Genomic DNA, 24141 nt, shown 5'->3' with positions numbered 1-24141 from the left:
CTATGCCTTCCATTCCGTGAGCTTTCTAAGGCTTGCACCATTCAGAGATAGTTACTGTGCCTGTAACCAAGAAACCCCACAAGATGCAGGCTGTGTTACAAAGAATTCCATGTGCCACATTAGAGCGGTTGAACTTTAGTCTGCAGAAAATTGGAGGCTTTTAAACAGAGAGCTGGCTTTTTTTTTTTTTAATGTCTCTAGAGAGACACAGAAGATGGGCTGAAAGGGAAGAAACTCTGTCTGGCCTTCCTTGCTCCTCCAGCACTTCAAACGGTGGATTAAACAGAGGCACCTATTATGAAATATAAGTTCAACTTCAAGAAGGAAAGAAGAAATCTTCAGGGTAGGTAGGTGAGAGAGACACCAGGAGACTGTTGATGAGCAATTGAGCTCATTTTCAGGCAAGAACAAAGATTCAAGGCCGACTCCCAGGAATTAGAGATCAGGCAGTACAACATCAAATCCCAGTTCAATTCTAGAAGACATTATAGAACAGATGGTTTCTGAGCAGGGAGAAGCCAATGGAGGTTCAGTATGACCAAGTCATGCCAGACTCCTGTCAGCCCCAGCCTGCTCCTGTATAGCTCCATGAACTGGAAGTCTTCAGCAGTCAGATGCATATTAGGTGCCTTGGCCTCACCACTAGTGTGGTCTTACTAACACTGCCCTAAACTTGATATATGTGCCCTGATTCCACTCAGTCAGCTTTTCCCTAAGCCTATAAGGTCTCTTAGTCTCTTGCTGAAACCATTATCTCAGCCCACCTGTACAGGGTCTTGAAATCCTGTTAATCTCTTGCAAAGTTCTTCCTTGAGAAAACTCTCCCTTGAGAGACTGCCCTTGGGGTGGATGTCTGCTGTCTCTCCATGACCAGCATCCACTTCCCCTTGTGTAACAGTTTCGTATCTGGCCTTGATAAAGGACACTTCCTCCACTCCCACTTCTGTGCTCAGCTCGGGGGAGCTCACTTTGTCTCCAGCTCTAGAGCCTATCTTTATCATATGAGCAAGGAGCCGCCACTGAAGAGTTTTAGTATGTCCCTATGAGGACAGAGTCAATGGCAGGATGATGTGATCAGAGATGCATCTGGGTAGAATCCCTCTGGGTGCAGGGTGAGGAAGAAACTGCATGCAAGAAGACCAGCTGGAAGACTGTTGGGAGTTTTGAGGAAAGAAACGGCAGTTTGGACTAGCATATTGGCAGGAGGTAAAAGAGAAGTAGATCGACTCAAGTGACTTTTAGGAATTAAAGTCAACAGGCTGGTGATGAATTGGATATGGGGGATGGAGGGAGAAAGAGATGTCACAAATGATTCCTAAGTTTGCGCTTTGTGCAAGTGAATAGATCACGGTGACTTCACCAGTAGAGGGAAATCAGAAAGAGAAGCAGACTCGAGGAAGGGAGTCATGAAGAGCATGGCTTCAGTTTGGAGTATTTTGCAACACCTAAGAGAAAGTGTTAAGAGGCAATTGGATATCCAAATATGGAACACTGAGGATGTATCTGAGTTGGAGATATTAACTTGCCAGTCCACGTAGAAAGCCAAAGACGTGCATTATATCAGTGAGGGGAGAAGAGCGAGCCAGAGACCAACCTCATAACTGTCCCCTCTGTGTTCCCTCCGACAACTCTCTCTTTCCATCTTACATTTATGCTCTTGGTTTTTCTACCTCTCAAAATGCACGCACCCATGACTTGTTCCTACTTAAACCCAATATTCTCCCCCTGCTAATTTCTGCAGATGGTATTTTGACTTTGTTAAATATTTTTCATGGCAGAATCATAGCAATGCCTTGCATAGAGATGGCAAAAGAGATCTGGGCAGACAATGAGGCTAATTCTATTTTGTCTTTTATTTGTTCTTGAAATGGAGACACCAGGCATCTGGAATCTGAAACCCTGTACTCTATGCGTCTAGACCTCCTATTCCGTACTTCATGAAGCATCTCCAGTTTGGGAGATTACACATTAGGACAGGAATGGATGAACTAGTTTATGTCCTGTGGACAAGGGTCCGGCACAGAGAGCAGGCTGGAAGCCATGTAGGATGGGGAGCAAGGTAACTTGGGGATATTATCTGACTTATTCCATGTGGTCCCAAGAATAAGGGCAGGATCCATGACTTACACCTCTTGTGTTCTTGGGCCAGGACAGGCCTGTTACAAAGTGGGCTTCTATAAATGTGTGTTAGTAACTCTGCAGATGATGAATATACGGAGCAGTGATGAGGCCTGGCTGAGGATGCTGAAGATGTCATTCAGAAATCCTGGCATATATTACCCTTAAGTGCTGCCTCGGTGGTTGGGCATCTGCACTTAGAACCCAGCAGAGTCTTGCCCCTGATATCAAGATATCCATGGGCCTGCCTCCCGCCGTCCCTCCCTCACCCTACCCTCCACCCGAGAACCTGTGGAATTCAGTCAGACACCAGAGACTCCGGGAAGGTCCTAGAGAAGAGGCGATCAGGGGTGAGACTCTCTCAATCATTTATTGCAGCTCTCATTGGCTTTCCTAGAATCAGCCGGAGCTGAAATCTGTTTGTGGAACCTGGGATTCTGGATTGCGGGGGTATGGACCCAGGGAACGTTTATTAAGCAAGACTATATGTAATGTCCACTTAATTCTCACTGCACACTGGCGTTCTTATTACTTTTGCTTAGGGAACTGAGGCTCAGAGAGGCTGAGATTGTCTAGCCTGCAAGCAGTGGAGCATGCATCAAATCGAGACCAGCCCAATTCCACAGCCTGTGTTCATTCCACTCAACTTCACACTGCCCATGTCGCTACCACAGATGAAACCAAGTAGCAGCAAGGGGTGAATAATACACTTGTCTCATCTTTATTAACATGTATTGAGGTCCATTGAGTGCCAAGTGCTGACCCACGCCGTGCAATAAATATTAACTCAGGATAATGACATGGATCATTACCTCAGAAATGAAGGCGGATATTATCCCCAGATCCCATAGCTCGGAGGAAGCAACTCAAGGGGGTTATAAGAACACGGTTTAAAAAGAAAGAGAGCCAGAAAGCCAGTGTCTTCCCAAGCTCTCCCAGGGCATATCACCAGCCTTGTCCTTCCTCTGCAGTCCCAGCCGCACCCGACTTCTGGGTCATTCTTGAGCGGCCTCGTTTCCACCCACAGTGAGCCTTTGGAACTAGCTTGCTGCTATGGCAGGCAGCCTCTAAGAGCCCCAGTCATCCACGCCTCCTGGTGCTCATGCCCTCATGCCGCGTGGAATCCCCTGGCCTTGGGTCTAGACTCCACCCTCTGACTCATTTCTGGCAGAACACGGTAGACGTGATGAGATGTCACCTCTGAGATGACGATGTGAAACTCTCACTTCCCTCTTGCTGGCACTGTGGCTCTTTCACTTATTCACTCTAAGGAAAGCCACACTGAGAGCTGCCCTGGGGAGGTGTCCCTGTGGCCAGGAACTGAGGGCAACCCTCCAGCCAACAACCAGCGAAGAACTGAGGCTCTCGGCCCAACAGCCTGCGTGGAATGGAATCCCACCAACAACCATGGCAGTGAGCTTGAAAGTGGCCCCTCCCCATCTCGAGCCTGAGATGACCACAGCCCCAGCTGGACCCCGAACGCAGCCTGCAGACTCTGAGATGGAGGACTCAGGTAAGTTGTGCCTGGATTTCTGACCCAGAGAAACTGTGAGCTAATTCATACACGCTGTTTTAAGAAATTTTAGGATAATTATTACATAGCAACAGATAACTAATATAGATGCTTCTCATAATCTTCAGTGTCGTCCCACCTGACATGGCCAGGCGAACAGTGCCACATCTAATGCTGTTACCAGTTCTACTTCTCCCAGTTTCACTTCCATTAACACTACAATGCCTGGTGCCAAGGAAGTGCTCAAGAAGTACTGGATGCCACCTGTCTTAGTCTGTTTGGGCTGCTCTAACAACATAGCACAGACTGGCTGGCTCATAGCCAACACAAGTTTATTTCACACAGTCCTGGAGGCTGGAAGTCCAAGATCAGGGTGTCACCATGCTCAAGTGAGGGCTCTCTTCCAGACTGCAGACTTCTTGTTGTGTCCTCACGGGGCAGAGGGGTGAGGAGTTCTCTCAGGCTTCTTCCTAAGGGCACTAATCCCATTCATGAGGGCTCCACCCCCATGACTTCATCACATCCCAAAGGCCCCACCTCTTAATACCATCACCTTAGGGCTTATGGTTTCAACATATGAATTTTCAGAAGACACAAACATTCAGACCTTGGCCCTACCATCATCAACACCATCATTATCATCAACATCATCATCATCACCGTTGTTACTTAACAATCATTACTGTGAAGAATCTTCTGTGTATTACGGGTAACAAGCCCTTTACCTACATTATCATATTTAAACCTCACATCTGATCTTTTCAAGATGCAAATCTGACCCCTGACTCCGATGCCCCCATGTTGGCTAAAACATCTTTTTGATTTTCCAGTTGTCTTATGATGTACATCGAAATCCCTGACTCGTTCTAGGCATCCTTCCACTCTCCCTGTGTCAGGCCGCTGGCTTTGAGTTCCTCCAAAGCCCCTTGCTTCCTCCTGCCTCAGGCTCCCTACACCTGCTGCCCTGTGTGCAGTGCCCCCTCCCTCCCTGTGCCTCCTGTCTCATGAATTCCACCTCTGAGGTCTCTGCTCCAGCTCTCAGCTCCACGTGGCTTCAGCTGATGCCTGCCCACCCCAGGTTAAAAGGCCTGTGACAGACTCTCACAAGCCCTATACATCTCTTTACAGCATCTTTCCCAGAGCTGATTTTCTTTATTTGTTGATTCTTTAATGAATTTCTATCTCCCTCCCTGGACCCTGAACCCCATGAGGGTGGAAACTATAGGTGCCTTCTTCCTGGAACACTGTAAATGCCTTGTTGGTGTGCCATTTTTCTCCAGCCCTTTCAATAGGGCTGCACAAAGTAGGCACTCAATAGGTACTGAATGAATGAGGCAACCATATTTTAAAAATGAGGAAGCTCAGAGAGCTTAAGTAACTTACTCCAGATCACAATGCTGATAAATGGCAAAACCAGATTTGGACTCAGGCAGTGGAAGAGTTAGGATCTTTATGTAACCCTTGCACATAAAAGCACTGCATTCCTCAGGCCTAAAATGTCCCTTTTCTTGATAAACTGGAAGCCACAGAAAGAGTCTTCCTGGACTCACCTTAAACACCTGTTTCTTGAAATGTCCCAAACTGCGGAATGTAAGTATCTATTTGCCCTGGGCTTACTTACCCTTGGGTCATCTTTTCTGTGAACTCAGAATGGTTAACTTCTCCAGACTTTAGACTATCTTTTCTGGAAACTGACAACAATGACCTAATCTTAGTAGCACTACCGTCCCTGTTTCCCACCCTCCCTCCTCATGAACACATAACATCTCTGATAACTTCCAGGAGTCTAGTGTGATGTGAAATCAGGCTTTCTCCCCTGCTACAGTGGAGAGAAAGGTTTCTCTTCTCTCACTGTTTTCTGTCAATCTCACTCTAGCACAGTGGTTCTCAAAATGTGGTACCGGACTAGCAACACCTGTGTTACCTGGGAACGTGTTAGAAATGCAAGTCCTTGGGCCCCATTCCATGCACTGCATCGGAAACTCAGCAGGACGGGCCCAGCCATGTGTGTTTTAACAAGCTCTCTAGGTGATTCTGGTGCATGCTGGAGTTTGAGAACCACTGACTGACAGCCAGACTGTGTGATTCACCCTATACACTTTGCCTCCCCAAGAAAAGCTTTTCAACAGGAAGTGAGTCAAGTTGGAGCTTCGAGAAAGAAATGAGGGATTAGGCTTAGGATTTGTGGCTCACTCTCAGAGCAGAGAATAAAACCAAGATGATGGGTAAAATTTATGAAAACGACATGAAGGAATGAAAACGGAGAACTATGCCTTAGCAAATGGAGCTTCTAAGAGGAAAGGAAGAAACAAATGGACACCTAAAGAATAGCCAGAGAGTACGAGGAGAAACAGAAGAGTTGTGTCTTATTATGGAAGCTCCGGGAGAAATGAACTTGAAGTAGGAGGACCCGCTTCCTCCCCAGGCTCCACCTCCACCATGACCAATTTGGCGATCTCAGGCCAACAGCTTCGTGTCTCTGGAACATTTTTCACACTCCAGCATTTCCCTGAAATCACTCTCTGCAGAACTACAAGCATGCATCTCAACACTGGACCTCCAGTCTTGGTGCATCTCCCATTCTCCTTGAACTTCCTATCTCCCCCAACCACTGCTACTCTAGCTTCTTTGAGACTCTTCCTTCACATTGTCTCAGGTCACCTGTACTGAGCGACTCTTAAGTGCCGGGCACTTAAGTAGGTATTTTCACGTGTGTCATCTCATCGAATTCCCACAGCTACCATGCCATGTAAGCACGAGACATTCATTTTGTAAACAAGCAGACTGAAGCAGAGAACATTCAAGTGACTGCCCAGTTTTGTAGAACTGGTCATTGGTGGCCCAGGAACGTAAACCCAGTAGCCTAATTTGAGCCAACACTCCTCACTGCTACATTCCACCTCCACAGTATGATGCCTACACTGCGCTAAGACCCTCTACCCCGAGATTAAGAGTCTCCCCCTCAATTGATGAGGCTGGGAGGTCAGTTAGCAGAATTTACCTGGTATACCTTGACACCTTGGCCCAAAGCTGAACTGCTGTTCCAGTTCTCTATGAAACATGCTGTGTGTCTCACTAGGATCTTGAGTCACTGTAGGCTGAAGATAACAGAAGCCATGCCACCCCTGGGCCCCCATGTCATCCTTTAATGAACCTCCAGCCCTGAAAGCACCATCTGTGTGAGTCTGTTCCTCCGGATTTCCAGAAACCTGACTCACAGGCTGGTGAATCCTGTGTGTTACACAGTATGTACATCCCACTTTCATTCATTCAGTCAACACACTTTGACGGAGCCCTGACTACATATATACCAGACTCTGCTGCGGACTGGGCAGTCAGAGCTGACTAAGAGTCTCTGCTCTCCAGGGACTGTGGCATCCACCACGAATTATAACACACACAGGTGACTGTGGCCAGAAAAACAGTAAAAGGTTGTTTAGAGAGCTCATAAAAGGGAGTGATTACCTGAGGGAGCAGAGGAAGGCTGCTGAAGGAGGCAGAAAAGGAGAGAGGAGGATTCAAGGCACAGGATGTGCATTATGAACACACGTGCACTGCGTGCAAACTGCCGGTCGAGCCTCGCCCTGCAGGTCTGACATGCTTCGTCCCATTCATTTTGCACAAAATCCTGGGATGGAGGTCCTGTTATCATCCTCCTTCTACAGCTGAGATGAAGCCAACGGTCACGTAAAGCAGGGAGAGCAGTCCCACCTCTTTCTGAAACCTGGACATGCTTAGGGAAGGGTGGAAAGGTTGGTGAGGCTGGAGCACAGGGGGCTATGGTGGTAAGAGAGCCTAAAGAAGGAAGCTGGGCTGATGGTGAAAGGACTGCAACAGCAGCCTCATCGTCCTGTCCTTCCCTCTCCCTTCCTCTGCATTTTTCTTCTAGCACTTACCATCACGCAACGCAGTACATATTTCATCATTTATTGGTATCATTGACCTCCCTCCACTTGAATGGAGCTCCGTGAGGGCAGGGTTCTTGCCTGTTTCCTTCACTCTTGTATCCTCAGTGCCTAGAACAGTGCCTGCTACCCAGCTGGTGCTCAATAAATATTTGTGGAATAAAGAAGAGATGGTTGCAGACTAACAACTAGGACTTTCAGGTAGACACAGGTTTCTAAATGGAGACTGAAAGTTTTAAACAGAAGGGCCATGATCGATTTTATTTTAATAAGAGAGCTGTGGCTGGGGAGGCATTTGGCTCCAGAAAGTAAAGCCAGGCACCTGTTTGTGACAAGGGAACGGTGGCTGAGGCAACAGAGTCAAGGTGACCCTACGGAGGCTGCCAGATGTTCCTCCAAATCAAGGCCTTATCAGCACACATGGTCTGACTTTTTTTCTGGGGGTTTTGGAAGGCAGAGGGATGGCTATTTGTCAAAGAACACCAGGAAATCGGGAACCCAGCTGGGTGAGTGAAGAGCACAGAACACAATGAAAGTGGGTTACCCTCAGTTCATCTCCCCTAACATCCTCCTCCAGCCTCAGCTGTGTCCTGGGCCAAGCAGGATGGTCCTTATTCTTCTAGCAAAGCTTTCCAGAAGGTGGGGTGTGTAGGCACAAACGAGGGCCACTGGGGAGACGGATGGAAACCCCGTGCATGTGTGTGGAAATATACAAACACATGCTGGTGTGCACTCACGTACATTCTTCTAAATTCCCAGGGGAACATGACTGCAGCTGTTGATGAGGTGATGATACCAAGGGTCATTTGTTGAGCACTAACTGTGTGCCACGGCCAGGCTGAGCACGTTCCATTTATGAGACAGGCGTCATTATCATTATCCCCATTTTGTTAATAAAGGATTGAGGCTCCAAGACCGGGCAGTTACTACATGGAGAACCAAGACTGGGAGCTGAGCTGTCCTGCACAGACTGCCTCCCCGTGGGGGCTTGGCCCCTTCATTTCAGTCTTTAATGAAAAGCCTCACTGTCACCTGTAGGATGAGGTGGCAGAGGAAGCCTGTGGACTCTGTGCCCTCCATACAGCAACTCTGGACAGACCACAGGTGAAAGCCCTCTGCTGCATGGGCCCCTGCTCTGGCATTTACCAGGCTCCCTCTGTGGGCCTGGGGTGTGCTCATGGAACAGAGCTTCTCTGCCCTGTCATCTGCGAACAATCGCCACCACAGTGCCACCCTTAACTCTCCACTACAGGGGCTGGCAAACTACAGTCCACAGGCCAAATCCAGCCACTTCCTGTCTGTGTCAATAAAGTTTTATTGGAACACAGCCAGACCGATTCATTTCTGTATCATCCATGGCTGCTTACAGGCTACAATAGCAGAGCTGAGTAATTGCTATGAGACTGTATGGCCAGCAAAGCCTAAGATAGTTACTATTTGGCCCTTTACAGACGAATTTGCCAATCTGTAATCTACTGGATAGTCCTCAGGCTGGTTGAAGACAAGAAGGAACCAATATTTTTGAGTACCTACTTTTTGCTATGTCTTTAAAAACTCCTAAGAGAGTTTTTATTTCTTTTACCTAAAGCAAAAGTAACAATCCTATTCTGATAAAATTCCATGTTGAAAATTCAAATTAAAAAAACTGATATTGTGTATATATATACATATATGAGTGTGCGTTTATATGAAATTACTTATCATGTGAATTTTCACCATCCAGAGATAAACATTGTTAACATTTTGTTGGACACCATTCCAGACACACATAGACACATGAATATATGTGTATAGATTTACATGTATGTGTGTATATATATTTTTTAAATAAATAAGATCATGCTATACATGCTCTTTTGTAACCTGCTTTTTGCATCGAACAATATATTACAGAACTCTTTCCATGTGAATGAATATAGATATAAATAGGCTAAATAAAAGCAGAAGAAAGAAGCAAGATAGAAGCAAAATTCAATAAACTTTTCTTTTCATAGAAGAATGATAGTGCCATTAATCTCATATATTCATTTAGCAAGTATTTATTGAGTGGTTCCTACATGCCAGGCTGGGAACACAATGGAGAGAAATACACCTTGAGCCTCTGTCCACTTGTCTTATAGTCCAATGTGGGATACAGACATTTATCCCAATAATCCCACAATTACATCAGTTGCATGATGAAGATGCATAGCGTGCTATGTATGATTAATAATCTAGCCTGAGGAAGTGATCTAGGCTCAAGTGTGAAGTATGGGGAGGTGAATTGAGTATGTGTTTTTTTTTATTTTACTGCTCTGACATCCTGGGGCCTTGCTGACGCTGGAAGGGACTGCCCCTCCAGGTGTCAGCTAATTCCTAGAGTTAGCAAATGACTCACCCTGGAGCACATCTTTCATATGCAAACCAACATGGGCCCCCCCCAGCCCCCCACTACCTCTTACATGCCCAGCCACTATCCCTCTGCCCTAATGACTCGAAGGCCAGGTACCAGACAACCAGGGACAGTCCTGCCGAAAGGATTCAAATTAGGCAATCCCAAACTTGCTAAGCTTGCCTACCCCGCCTGCCTCATTCCTTCCTCCCCGTGCAATCCACAAGAAAGGCTCTCACCCACGTTTTCCCCTCGCTCCTTCTGCTTCCTGACCCACACTGATGTTGCTCTGTGTGGCCCTCTGCGGTGTGCCCTGCCTCCTGTTTCTAGGGATCTGTGAGGATAAAAACTTCTTCCTTCATGACAGTCATTTCTATGTCTGTGAGTCTTACCAAACCTGATTAAAATAAATCCCGGGTACATTTTAAAGCAGCAGGAGTCTGTCAGGTGGGTATGCGCAAAAATAGGGAGCTATCGTGGGATGGCAGATGGTTCAGGGATGCCTGAACCTTGGTGGTTGGTTCTGACCATTCCACTGAACTTCTGTTGCCAGGATCCACAGGAGATGGTCACCATGCTGGGTACAAAGAGCATCCAGCAGCGGCTGGCTTCGTGGAACCACTGTTTAATACACTGTGATAAATGGTGTAGTCAGGAATTACGCGGTGTTCATAGTGCAAAAAGAGGGGGACTTGATCCTGCCTCACAGGAGAAAAAGAGTATCAGAGAAAGTCTCCCAGACAAAATGACACCCACATTGAGTTCCAAAAGGTACGGAAAAGTTACCCAGGAGAAGCAGGAAAAGGTGAGGATGGGTGTGTCCCAGGACAAGAGCAGACAGCATGACGTGTTAGGGAATTACTGGGCAAAGTGCACAGGCGGAGTGACATGGATGAAGCTGGAGAGGACACAGGGCCTGGAACAACACACCTGTGGTTTAGACTTCATCCTGGAGACAACCTAGAGCCACTGAAGTCTTAGGCAAGGAGCAACAAGTCTGATTTTTGTTTTAGAAACACCTGCTGTGTGGAGAACGGATCAGAGGAGGGCAAGACAGCAGAGAGGAAGACCAGGAAGGAGGCAGGTGGGATGGTCCAAGGGAGAGCTAATGGGGCCTGAAGTGGCAGCAATGGAAACGGAATGGAGGAAGCAGATTCAAGAGAGTGGCTGGAGAGAGGACGAGGGTCAAGGACGACATGGGGTTATGATCTGCACCTCTGGAAGGTGGTACCACCGTCCACCGAGGAATGAGCCACAGAAGAGAGGAAGCCAGTCACAGGTGAGGAGAGGGGAAGTGCCAAGTTTAGTTTCAGAGTCTTACGGGACATCCAAAAAGACATACCCCACGGAAAGCTGCAAGCAGGATCCAGAGCTTAAGAAAGATGGCAAGTCGGAGACCTCATTTAGACACAGTTGTACACTCTCTCCATCACTATCATTTGGTACATATGTCTCCAGGTCCTGAAGTATCTCATTCAAAACTTCTTCCCGGCTTTGCCTGAGCCTTGCTGTGGTTTTTTCTGCCTTTTTTCTACATTTTCTGTTTCTAATCCTGAGGAAATCAGTCATGCAAGACATAATGAGAATGCTGAGACTTGCCTGTGTTGATCTGAATTTTGGCACAAGATTCATAAAGAGAATAGTGACTTTTATGCTCAGATGAGGAAACTGAGGTTTGGCCAGGTGAGAACCACCCACTGGACCAAGAAAAGACATGAGATGTGAGCTATATATATGTGTGTGTATATAATATACAGATCTTCTTTGACTTATAATGGAGTTAACATTTTGACAAACCCATCATAAGTTGAAAATATCATAAGTTGAAAATGCATTTAATACATCTAACCTACCGAACACCATAGCTTAGCCTAGCCTGCCTTAAATGTGCTCAGAACACCTACATTAGCCTACGGTTGGGCAAAATCATCTAACACAAAGACTGTTTTATAATAAAGTCTTGAATATCTCGTGCAATTTGTTGTGAGTATCTCAGTCTTCGCCCCGGGATCACATGCATCATACTGTCTAGAGCTAGCTTGGGAAAAGATCAAAATTCAAAATTCCAAGTATGGTTTCAACTGAATATGTGTCATTTTTGCACCATTGTAAAGTTGATCAATTGTAAGTTGAACCATTGTAAGTCAGGGGACCATCTGTATATATATTTATTTATTATAAGGAATTGGCTCACATGACTACGGAGGCTGAGAAGCCCTAAGACCTGCAGTCTGAAGACCTGAGACCCAGGAGAGCTGATAGTGTAAGTTCAATGCAAGTCCAAAGGCAAGACAGGACCAGCATCCCAGCTGGAAGACTGACAGGCATAGAGGGAAAATTCTCTCTCCCTCTGCCTTTTGTTCTATTCCTGCCTTCAATGGACTGGATGAGGCCCACCCACAATTAGGGAGGGCAATCTTCTTTCCTGACTTTATCAATCAATATGTTAATCTCATCCTGAAACTCCACCACAGACACACCCACAATAATGTTTAGTCAAATATCTAGGCACCCCATGATCCAGTCAAGTTGACATGTAAACTTAACCATCACTGAGGGGAACTACGGGCCCAGGCCAAATCTAGTGGCCATCTAGCATTTCTCAACACTCAACACAAAATTGCCTTTACGTATCTCCTAGGTAATTGGTTGCTGCCTGTCTGTCCTTTCCAACCAGGCTGTGAGGTCCAGTACGTCAAACACCCTGTCAGTCTTGCTCACCAAGTGTCCAGGCCACTGAACACGCACCGACCAGAGGAAAGGAAGGACTTGTCCCCAAGTCAACTCTCCAGACTTCCTGTGCAAGGAGGGAACGAACGGAGCACCCTCCAGCCTCACGCTTTCTTTTCCAGACTTTCAAGTGGGAGGGGCACAGACCTGTGCTCACAACGCTCCCCGGACAGCCCCCACTGCACCCCTAACAGGCAGACTTCTGCACAGGCAAGGGCTTTGGAAAGCGCTGGCTCTGCACACAAATATTATGTGGCCCTCGACAGGCCACTTCCCCTGAACCGGCCTGAGCTTCAGGGCCACGACAGGCTTCGTGAAAACCCCAACGGAACGTAGCCTCGAAAAGAGGGAGACCTGCACTCCTCAGAACGCCTCGAGACCAGTGTCCTTATCGACTCCGAGTCTGTCCTGCCAAGAAGCCAAGACCACGGGTGGCGCTTCAGCGCCCGACTCCCGGGCACCGCATGCCCAGGCTGGCCCCGTGCCTGGCACACACCGCCCGTTCCACGAACGCCTGAAGCGCACGAAGAGACCCCCTCGCTCCCCGCGCCGCACAGCTGTCCCGCGACCTGACGGGCACCTCTTGGCGCACAAGCCTATTCCTCAGGTACACGCTCGCCTCCCACCGGCCCCCAGGCCCACGCCCCCCAGGTACCTCTCTCAGATGGAATCATCTTCGCAGGCGCCCTGGTCGTCCGTGTCCGGCGAGCAGGAAGAGCGGGAGCTGAAGCAGGGCCTCCTCAGGCTAGCGGCCGTGGCTGTGGAGGGCCCGGGCTGCTGTGCCCAACGGACGAGCCCGGCCCGGGAGAGAGCAGCACAGCGCGGCCGGACTCCGCCGGGCTCGGCTCTGGGCAGGCAGGCCCGGCTCGCCGACGCCTCCCACGCCTCCCAGGACCGCGGCCCAGCAGCCGCGCGCTGCTCTCCACGCTCGCGGGCGTGCCCGCGCGCGCGCCGCCCAGACGCTGCCCGGCCGTTGCCCCGCCCCCCCTCTGGCGGTGGACTGCGCACAGCGACAGGGACACCCTCCTGGGAGAACTCCTGCGGCCCCGCCCACACGCTTCGGACCTTCGCGGAGCGGGAAGGTGCGCTGACAGGGACGCAGGGTCCCCGCTGCGCTCGCTCTCGGGGAAATGCAGCCTCCTCCCTCGGCTTTCACTTGAATGTCAGACCCGAAACCATGCAACCTGTACAAGAAAACGCAGGCAGTATGCTCTTTGACATCAGTCTTAGCAGCCTATTTTCAAGTACCACGTCTGACTGGGCAATGGAAACAAAATACAAAATGAACAAATGGGACTACATCAAAGTCAAAAAAAATCCTCTGCACCGCAAAGGAGACCATCCGCAAAACCAAAACACAACCTAACAACTGGGAGAAGATTCTTGCAAACCGTATATCGGATAAGGGGTTAATATCCAAAACACAGAAAGAACTCATACATCTCAACAGCAAAAAAAAATCAACAACCCAATTAAAAAGGCGGGCAAAAGATCTGAGCAGTGATTTCTCCAAAGAAGGTATATGGATGGCCAACAGGCATATGGAAAGGGACTCAACATCATTAGCGATCAGAGAAATGCAAATCACAACTACAAGGAGATGTCACCTTACTCTGGTCAGAATGGCTCTAATTAACAAGACAAGAGACAAGGGTAGGAGAGGATGTGGAGAGAAGGGAACTCTCCTGCACTGCTGGTGGGAGGGCACACTGGGGCAGCCACTATGGAAAGCAGTATGGAGCATCCTCAGAAAACTAAGAATACATCTACCATCTGTATGATCCAGCTAGCCCACTGCTGGCTATTCATCCAAAGAACTTGAAAACACCAATGCAGAAAGACACATGCACCCCTAGGTTCACTGCAGCATTATTCACAACAGCCAAAACTTGGAAGCAACCTAGGTGCCCATCAAGGGAAGAATGGATAAAGAAGATGTGGTATGTATACACAATGGAATGCCACTCGGCCCTAAGAAATGATGAGATCCGGCCATTTGTGACAACGTGGATGGACCTTGAGGGTATTATGTGAAGTGAAATAAATCAGAGGGAGAAAGTCAAACACCGTGCGATCTCACTCATAAGGAGAAGATAAAAACAACGACAAACGCACACAGAGCAAAGGAGATTGGATTGGTGGTTACCATAGGGGGAGGCGGGAGGGGACAGAGCCAAAGGGGTGATGAGGCTCACATGTGAGGTGACGGACTATCATTAGTTTTCGGGTGGTGAACACGATGTAATCTACACAGAATTCAAAATATATTACAACGTACATCTGAAAGCTATATCATCTTAGGATCCACTGTTACTGCAATAAAATAAAATAAAATAAATAAAATAAAATAAAATAAAAAAGTGTAGGAGCCTCAAGAGGCTAACAGGCTTTTGAAAAGTTATTCCAGGGATTTTCATGGCTTAGCTCAGGGCGGCAGACACCAGCCTGAGACACAGCTGTGACACAGCCACTAACTTCAACTAAACTATATTCCGACTGGAGGGAAATCAAAACTACTGTAATCATAATTTATTGAAGGCTTCACTTTGTGCCAGATCCTGTGCCGACTGCTTTGCACCAACTGTCTCATTTAATCCTCACATCCAAAAGGTAGGTTACCGTTATTCTCCCCATTGTAAAGGTGAGGAGGCGGAAGCAGAAAGATGGCAATCTGCCTGGAATTCACAGAAGGATTCTCTAGGTAATGACATGACTTTTGGACAAGATTTCAAGGTTTAACACATTACAGTGGGGATGCAGATCCCAGTATCACAGAACATGAAAAACACTGAGTCCTGCCAAATGTATTAAGACACTAACTATGGATCCTCACAATCTCTTGGCCTGTTTTCTCAGATGAGGGAAAACCCGGCGTGAAAAACCGTTGATGAGATGTCTGCAGAGGAGGACTACGTCTGGTCTTTAAAGCCGGGAACTATCCCAGTAGATTCTGAGTCAGTGGGTCCAGAGTACGCCTTGAGCGTCTCTGTTCTTTTCAAAAGCCCCACAGGCTACACTTCCGTGCCCTTGGAGTTGGGAAGTACAGTCATGCCCTACATCGGGACCTTTCAGTCAACAACGGGGGTCCCATCAGATTAGTCCCCTATGGCCTAGGTGTGTAGGAGGCCCTGCCATCCAGGTTGAGGAACTCTGTGGTGTTTGCACAGTCTCGAGATTGCCTGACCATGACACACTCCTCAGAACTTATCCCCACTCTTAAGCAAAGCATGACTATACTGCCGCCTTGGATTCTCCACGGTCTCAGACCCTGCACTGTTTAGATGACTGCACACGCAGAGGGCACCTCGTCTGAGGCAGAGAGCAGCTGGAATCACAAAAGCCCTCGACAGAGAGTCAAGGAAAGGCGTGCTCTGCTTACACGACTCTCTACTTTTCTCTGGGTCTGAACCATTTCATAGCTAATCTGCTTTTTTTAACCGAGCAGCTTTGCCAAAAAAAAAAAAAAAAGGTTACCAACAAACACTAAACAAACCAATATAAAGAATACATATTAAATAAGCCTAACCCTACTCTACTACTGGCTTTTATTTCCCTGGGATAATTTGGACAGCATTAGATGGTTTTACTAAGAGCAGCCTAGTCGAGGGAGATTATTTCTAATTCCACAGTGCTGCAGATGCGGTCAGTAGCAACTGCAAGCCGGAAAGGAAACAAAACAAAGTTGGGTGTAATCCATTCAAGTTCACACGTTTCACCAGGGACAGCCTCCAAGCCTTTAATACTTAGGTATGCATTTATCCATTTCTTTAATCAACCACTACTAACGCCTACTAAAGGCCAGACACTGCTCTCAGTACTCTACGGATATGAAATATCCTCTCACCTTTACACTCACCTATGGAGTGTGTATGATAATCATCCCCGTCTTACAGATCAGGAAACTGACACACAGAATGGTACAGTAACTTGCCCAAGTTCACACAGCCCGTAGGTGGCAGAGCCAGGACCCATTTGACAGAGTCTGGCTCCAGAGGCCACGTTCTGAATCACCACGCTTAGTCTCCAAAAACCTAGAGAAAGCGCCAGCCTCAATCGAAAAGTTTTGTTTTCCCCACCCTACAGTCCCTACGCGGTGGCCCCAGTCTCCAGGGCATTCTTTCAGCGCCTCTGACAGGCCACACTCCTCCCTTGCCCTGTCCCAACACTCTCCCGCACAAGTCCTCCTTGTCTTTTAGGCATCTGCTCTCAGCTTCAATATCACTGCCTAAGTCACAAAGTCTAACAGTAAAATGCCGTATTTCTCAACACTCAACACAAAATTGCCTTTACGTATCTCCTAGGTAATTGGTTGCTGCCTGTCTGTCCTTTCCAACCAGGCTGTGAGGTCCAGTACGTCAAACACCCTGTCAGTCTTGCTCACCAAGTGTCCAGGCCACCGAACACGTACCGACCAGAGGAAAGGAAGGACTTGTCCCAAAGTCAACTCTCCAGACTTTCTGTGCAAGGAGGGAACGAACGGAGCACCCTCCAGCCTCACGCTTTCTTTTCCAGACTTTCAAGTGGGGGGCACATACCTGTGCTCACAACGCTCCCCGGACAGCCCCCACTGCACCCCTAACAGGCAGACTTCTGCACAGGCAAGGGCTTTGGAAAGCACCGGCTCTGCACACAAATATTATGTGGCCCTCGACAGGCCACTTCCCCTGAACCGGCCTGAGCTTCAGGGCCACGACAGGCTTCGTGAAAACCCCAACGGAACGTAGCCTCGAAAAGAGGGAGACCTGCACTCCTCAGAACGCCTCGAGACCAGTGTCCTTATCGACTTCGCGTCTGTCCTGCCAAGAAGCCAAGACCACGGGTGGCGCTTCAGCGCCCGACTCCCGGGCACCGCATGCCCAGGCTGGCCCCGTGCCTGGCACACACCGCCCGTTCCTCGAACGCCTGAAGCGCACGAAGAGACCCCCCTCGGTCCCCGCGCCGCACAGCTGTCCCGCGACCTGACGGGCACCTCTTGGCGCACAAGCCTATTCCTCAGGTACACGCTCGCCTCCCACCGGCCCCCAGGCCCACGCCCCCCAGGTACCTCTCTCAGATGGAATCATCTTCGCAGGCGCCCCGGTCGTCCGTGTCCGGCGAGCAGGAAGAGCGGGAGCTGAAGCAGGGCCTCCCCAGGCTAGCGGCCATGGCTGTGGAGGGCCCGGGCTGCTGTGCCCAGCGGGGACATGGAGCGGCGTCCACGGACGAGCCCGGCCCGGGAGAGAGCAGCACAGCGCGGCCGGACTCCGCCGGGCTCGGCTCTGGGCAGGCAGGCGCGGCTCGCCGACGCCTCCCACGCCTCCCAGGACGGCGGCCCAGCAGCCGCGCGCTCCTCTCCTCGCTCGCGCGCGCGCACGCGCGCGCCGCAGCCCTGATGCTGCGGGGCTTTTGCCCTGTCCCACCTCTGGTGATGAACGTGGACGCCAGCAAACCAACCAACCACAACAACAGAAACCCATGACTACTGTCTCCCTCGGGGTGAGATCAGATATTAAAAGCTTGCTTCCTCTTCATTCAGTTGTGGAACCAATGGGTGTCACTGATAAGCAAAGTAGAAATGACCTTGAAAGAGGCTGAGGTGGGGCAGTTTATCCAAGGGAAGAGGTTAGGAGATGAAATACACCACTTTCTTTGACTCATCCTCAGCCTAGAGGGTATTGCAAGCCACTGAACAAGCATAGTCGTCGGGCTCAGCAGCATACACAGTCCACACGTGTGTGTGGGTAAGAAGTGTCAACGACACACAGTAGAAGGTGTGGATCCCATCGGTCTAGATGAGGAGGCTGAGGGGTACTGGAAGAAGGTGGAGGCAGATGCACCAATACACCTCTGTTGATCGATGAGCAAAGAATTCTTGTGTTCTTTGCTGAGCCTCCGATTCAGAAAAACTGGTGATTCAGAGGACTCTGGTCAGTTTTTCATTGTGAGGCCACCCCAAAGCCTTCCTTCAGGCAGGGCCAGCTCATTCCATTTAAGCTCCTGATCAAGGGGCTGAAACTTTAGGACATAGCAGTAGAGTCTGGAAATGGTGAGCTTAACCATCTCAAGCTGCATGATGCTTCCAAGTTTGCGACTGTACTGGGGGAGCCATGAACAATGTCCCAGCCAGAGAAGGTGGCTGCCGGCTAATCTGCCTCCTCTGACAAAGTCAAGAAAAGAGAAACTGGAGTTTCGATCCCTGTGAACACTAATATTGGGAGAAAAAGCTGGGCATGAACCATGGCCTTTCTCCCCAAGAGGCTCAAGTGGTCATTTGCTGCCTTGGCTGTCCAGGATTGCTTTCTTCTCGAACAACAGCTAGAGTTTATTCTGAAGAACTAAACTCTCCTTTCAGTCCACTTGTATCACATGAGGCTCCATGCTTGGCACGGGGGGCAGAACCTTACCACGGCCTGGCATTGATACCCAGAACACCCCAGTGATACTTTAGGAGTGTGTGTATGTGTGTGTTGGGGCAGGGGAGGGCGGTGACCAGGTGGGTCCAATCTGAACGAATCCAAGGAGTTGAACCAAACCAGGAGTTACTAAGTCTGGAAGAGCTCTCTTTTTGGCCAGACTTGAACCTGGGAGGATGTACCTTTCAAGCTACTGAGAGCCATCTTGCCATCTCATATAGCCTGAGAATGATGCTAATGGGAAGGCTAACGGAGTCTGGGGCACCGTATACACAATTAGTGGTGACCTCAGTTTGGAGTGTGGTAGCTGACGGGAAAATCACCAGCGCCTGTGGAAATAGTCAATTAGAAGCAGCTAAATTCAGAAAGATGAAATAAGCTGTCATTGGGTAGTTGTAACTTTACTCCTGAGCTAGGCGCCAACTATCCCTCCCTTTCCATCACCACCTGGTAGTACCTCAGTCAACCATTTTCTTCCTTCCCTGTGTTTCCGTTTGCCTACGTTTTGACCTGTGATTTGCTCCCAAGCCTTAAGTAGCTCTAGTCTCTTGGAAGACCAACTTTCTTCCATTGAACTGCTGTTGCTCCTTTGTCAAAAATCAGTGGGGCATATTTGTTGGGGCTATATCTGGGTTCTTTGTTCAGTTCCATTGATCTATGTGTCAATCCCTCTGCAAATATTACACAGTCTTGCTTACGGTACCTGTATAATAAGTTATGAAACTGAGTAGCTCAATTACTCCCACTTCCTCCTTGTCAGAGTTGTTTAAGCTATTTTAATTCCTTCTCTTTCCGTATAGATTTTGGAATTACTTTGTCTCTAGCTACAAAACCAATTTACTGGATTTTGATTGCATTAAATCTGTATAACAGTTACGGAGAATTGACATCTTTACTATATTTTGTCTTCCAATTCAGGAACATGGCATCTTTCTCCACTTATTTAGCTGTTTCATTGCTATTGTCAGTGTTGTGTAGAGTTTGCCATACAAGTCCTGGACAAGTTTTGTTGGATTTACACCTAAGTCTTTTATTTTTATTAGTGATCCCAAGTGTACTGTTAATTTTGCTATCCTGTGCACATGTTCATTGCTAGTACGTAGAAATACAACTGACTTTTACATGTTTATTTTCTATCCTAGCATATTGCTGAACTATATTATCACTTCTAGGAAGAATTACTTATTAATTGAATTTTCTTTTTTGAGGAAGATTGGACCTGAGCTAACATCTGTGACCATCTTCTTCTACTTGATATGTGGCGCACCTGCCACAGTATGGCTTGATAAGCAATGCATAGGTCTGTGTCTGGGATCCGAACTGGTGAATTCTGAGCCACCGAAGTGGAGTGCACCAACTTAACCTCTATACCACTGGGCCAGAGCCAAGAATTATTTTTAATAACTTCTTGTGACATAAAGCATGAAATTAAGATTCAATATTATGACCTGTCTTGACATCTGACAAATCAAGGGGACTGCAAATGGCCTAACTGCAATTCCCGACTCCTCTTCCCCCTATTCTCCCACAGATAAGGTCCCCTGGCCAAACACCCCTTCTCATCACAGGGAGCAGACACAGTGCCTGCTTGTTCCTGACCTCAGGCTTCAGTTCCCTATCACAGAATCATTCCAACAAGCCCACCACACCCTCCTGTGGGAACCAGGGCTCACCTCACCCTCTTGTTACCACACAGTCCTGTTCCTACCCAAACCTCTGCTTGTTCCATCTGTTCCCAAGTGCAGTCCCCGTGTGGCCCTGCATGGTGTGTGCTGTCCTCCTCCTGGGGCTGTGAGAATATGTGATAAACTTATAAACTGCTGTCCATTCCACCTGTCCACTGTTGAGTGTACTGTGTTTAGCCACCCCCATGAGTCTAGGGTGGAAAACTCCCTCTCACCAATGGAGTGAAGTGACTAAAACAGTTGGCATCACAAGGAGGATGGCCCAACCTCACCTGAGGACACCTGGGCAGTGCTCACTAACTACTCCTTTGCTAACTATCGGGGTCGTTGGCAGCAGTTTCTATCTGGGGAGTGAGGGCCCATTGCCGGCCAGCTTGGGCTTTAGCTCATGTTCTGTTCTCTCAAGTGGATGCTGCCATCTCTTCCCCACCCCAGTGTCTCATTCTTCCCCAGAAAGTGAGACCTATTCTTAGTTGACTCTATCCCAGAGTGAGGTGCCATCAGGTGTGGCCTGTGTCTGGCAGGTGGTCTCCCAGCCTCCTACCAGAGGGCAGCGACAACACAACCTCCTAACTGGTGGATGCTTGAGTTCCATTTCCTGAATCTCAGGCTGATGCTCCTTAGTCACTGTGTCTAGTCTGATGACCATCAGTGGCTGCTTGGGGCGGTCACAGAGACACTGTTTGGGAAAGTGTCCCCCCAGCACAGTCCTGGGGATGACCCCTTGTTTGGCTTGAGGAAAGGAGAAGGCCATGACCCCAGGAAGATTTCAGAATGACTCCCTGGTTCCCTCCAGAGTCAGGGCTGTTCAGGCAAAGGCAGTGAGCTCACCCATCTCCTGTGCTGCTGCTCATCATGCTGCTGTCAGGGGCTCTCCAGAGCCATAAGGGTTTCGAGGTCCACGAGCATGGGAGCCCATGGCCCAGGCACAGATCAAAAAGAACAAGTGCCTATGGGGGAGCGTGTGGTGTTCTACTTCTCTCCCAATGCGAAACTCTGAACCAGCACACTTGGGCTGTGCTTAGCTTTGTTCCTGACCAGCATGCCAAAGGACTAATCTGGTCATCAAGGGGCTCGAGGCCCCCACCTTGGCCATAGACAAATGACCTCCTGGATGTGGACTTCAACACTGGGGAGATTGACTGGCATTCCTGGAGGGAAAGAACACTTGTCTTTGAGGCCCGACACCTGGTTCCTTTCCACATAACCACCCTGAAGGTCTGTCCGCATGTCATCCAATGGAGAAACACAAACACTGTGACTCTCCAGGCAAAAATATCCCGAGGGAATAAGTACGGAGAGAAGGTGGGGGGAGGGAAGCAGTGCCCAGCGGGGAGAAGGTAGGGCTGCAGCAGAAGATGGCTTCCACCCCTCAACATCTGCATGGTGGGGGCCGTGGGCTCCTCCAATGCACTCTGTCACCTAAGCCAGGGTGGCACAAAACTCTGATCCTCAGGGTTATGAGGAAAACAATGCACAGCACCCCTGTGGCACAGTGAAGGTGTTAATTCAAACCTGATTTAAATACAACCATTGCTGTGAGAGAGGCCCTAACCCTGATGCTCCCGACCTGAGCCTCTCTGGATGGAAAACTGATAAACAAGAGCAGAGCAGAAAGACAATCTCCCAGCCCCAAGTGCATCCTGTGACCATCAGACCAATCAAAAGATAAATAAAGGAGAGAAACCTGGATACGTGCGGAGGAAGCAATGACACAAAAGAACTAATTCCAGAAAGGTTCACAATTTGGCCCAATTAGAAATTGAAAATTTACTAGACTAATTTATATGGCAAAAAGATAAAGGGTTCTAACTGGCCTTTGTTCCTCCACAACATAGTTTCTGAACTAACTTTAACATGTGCTAACATGCCCTAGTTCGTAAACCTTCATGGACTTTACACAAGGGCTGAAATTATGGTTATACCTAGTGAAATGAGTATGTTTTCTAGTTTCTGTATTTAAGGCTTTGACATCTGAGGCCTCGGCAACCTTGGAGGAACTGCCCTGCCAGGGTTAACTAGTTGCTACAGATAGTAAATGACTCCTCTGAGCAATCCTTTCATACGTAATCATCTAGAGTCAACACCCTCAACCCCCTCCTCTCTGAGGCTCTTCCACTCTGGGCCACTCTTCCCTTGCCCTCGTCACCCCAGGGACGGGGACCAGACAACCAGGGACACTGCTGTGCCCTGAGCCCACTGAAATGATTCAAACCAGCCAAGCCAACACCTGCTCACCCTGCCTCACTCCTTCCTTCCCCTGGAATCCACACGAAAGGCTCTTGCCCACGTTTTCCCCTCACTCCTTCTGTCTCCTGACCGACCCTGGTGCTGCCCTGTGTGGCCCTCCATGGTGTACCCTGCCTTCTGTTGCTCGGAATCTGTGAGGAGAGAAAACTTCTTCCTTCGTGACAGTTATTTCTGTATCTTTGTGTCTGACTGTACCTGATGGAAATAAATCCTGGTACACTTAAACCTCCTGGGCACAACTACATTTACACGTGGCTGAATATTTTGCTATTATAGATTTGGTTAATATGCTCTGTTCAGAGCCTGTTTCAACATCCGCCCAGCCACAGTTTGCCATCACCTCTGAGGGGACATGTTTTTGCCTTGTTACCCACAGGGACTAAGCCATTCTGCTCTCACAGGCAGTCTTTGCAGACAAGACCTTCACCGGATCCCCCTTTCTCCAGGAGTACAGGCATGACATAACTTTTGTGACCTCCTCCTTCGAGGACATTTGTTTGACACACTTGTGAAGGATGTACAATCCAATATCATGTAATCCCTTTTTGCTTCTGGAGGCAATATAGTCCTTGTCTACAAATTTTACTTAAGGCCATTTATGCTGTGACTTATAAATGAGCCCAGCTTCAGTGGGGACCCCCTCCAACAAAGGACTCTAGGAGCTGTCCAAATTAAAATCAACAGTCCCTCCCACTAGAGCCCTCGGAGACTCTTGTGGGGAAGAGGCTTCGGCAACCTCCTCTCAGGCTTCCTGGAGTCTCTGGAAAATGCAGGATGTGCATAAGTTGTCTGTGGGTTCCTGATGCAGGAAGCCCGCCTCCTTGGCCCTGTATTCTGCCATATTAGAGCAGCAATTACTGGCCACGCACTGGCCTCTTCTGGAAACAGAATCTCTCCCAGACGCTGAGCCTCCATCCCCAGCTGCCTATTATCACTTTAGTCCTGGAAGTAGCATCCAACAAGTGCGGGAAGATGGGGCCGGCCCGGTGGCACAGCAGTTAAGTGCACACGTTCTGCTTCAGCGGCCCGGGATTCGCCAGTTCGGATCCACGGTGCGGACATGGCCCTGCTTGGCATGCCATGCTGTGATAGGGGTCCCACATATAAAATGGAGGAATATGGGCACGGATGTTAGCTCAGGGCCAACCTTCCTCAGCAAAAAGAGGAAGATTGGCGG

The 24141-nt window shown here is 48.7% G+C and overlaps 1 long non-coding RNA gene across 1 annotated transcript in view; it reads right to left on the bottom strand.

The window, feature by feature from the left end:
• Positions 1–13627, bottom strand: part of LOC139044820 (uncharacterized) — a 107408-nt gene extending 93781 nt beyond the window's left edge. The window contains exon 1 of the long non-coding RNA XR_011502087.1: positions 13293–13627. This is a non-coding gene — a long non-coding RNA (uncharacterized lncRNA). The remainder of the gene's footprint in view (positions 1–13292) is intronic.
• Positions 13628–24141: the final 10514 nt, after the last annotated feature.

Source organism: Equus asinus, chromosome 3, assembly GCF_041296235.1.
Source record: "Equus asinus isolate D_3611 breed Donkey chromosome 3, EquAss-T2T_v2, whole genome shotgun sequence".
Lineage (NCBI taxonomy): Eukaryota > Metazoa > Chordata > Mammalia > Perissodactyla > Equidae > Equus > Equus asinus.
This window is presented reverse-complemented; position numbering and strand designations above follow the sequence as displayed.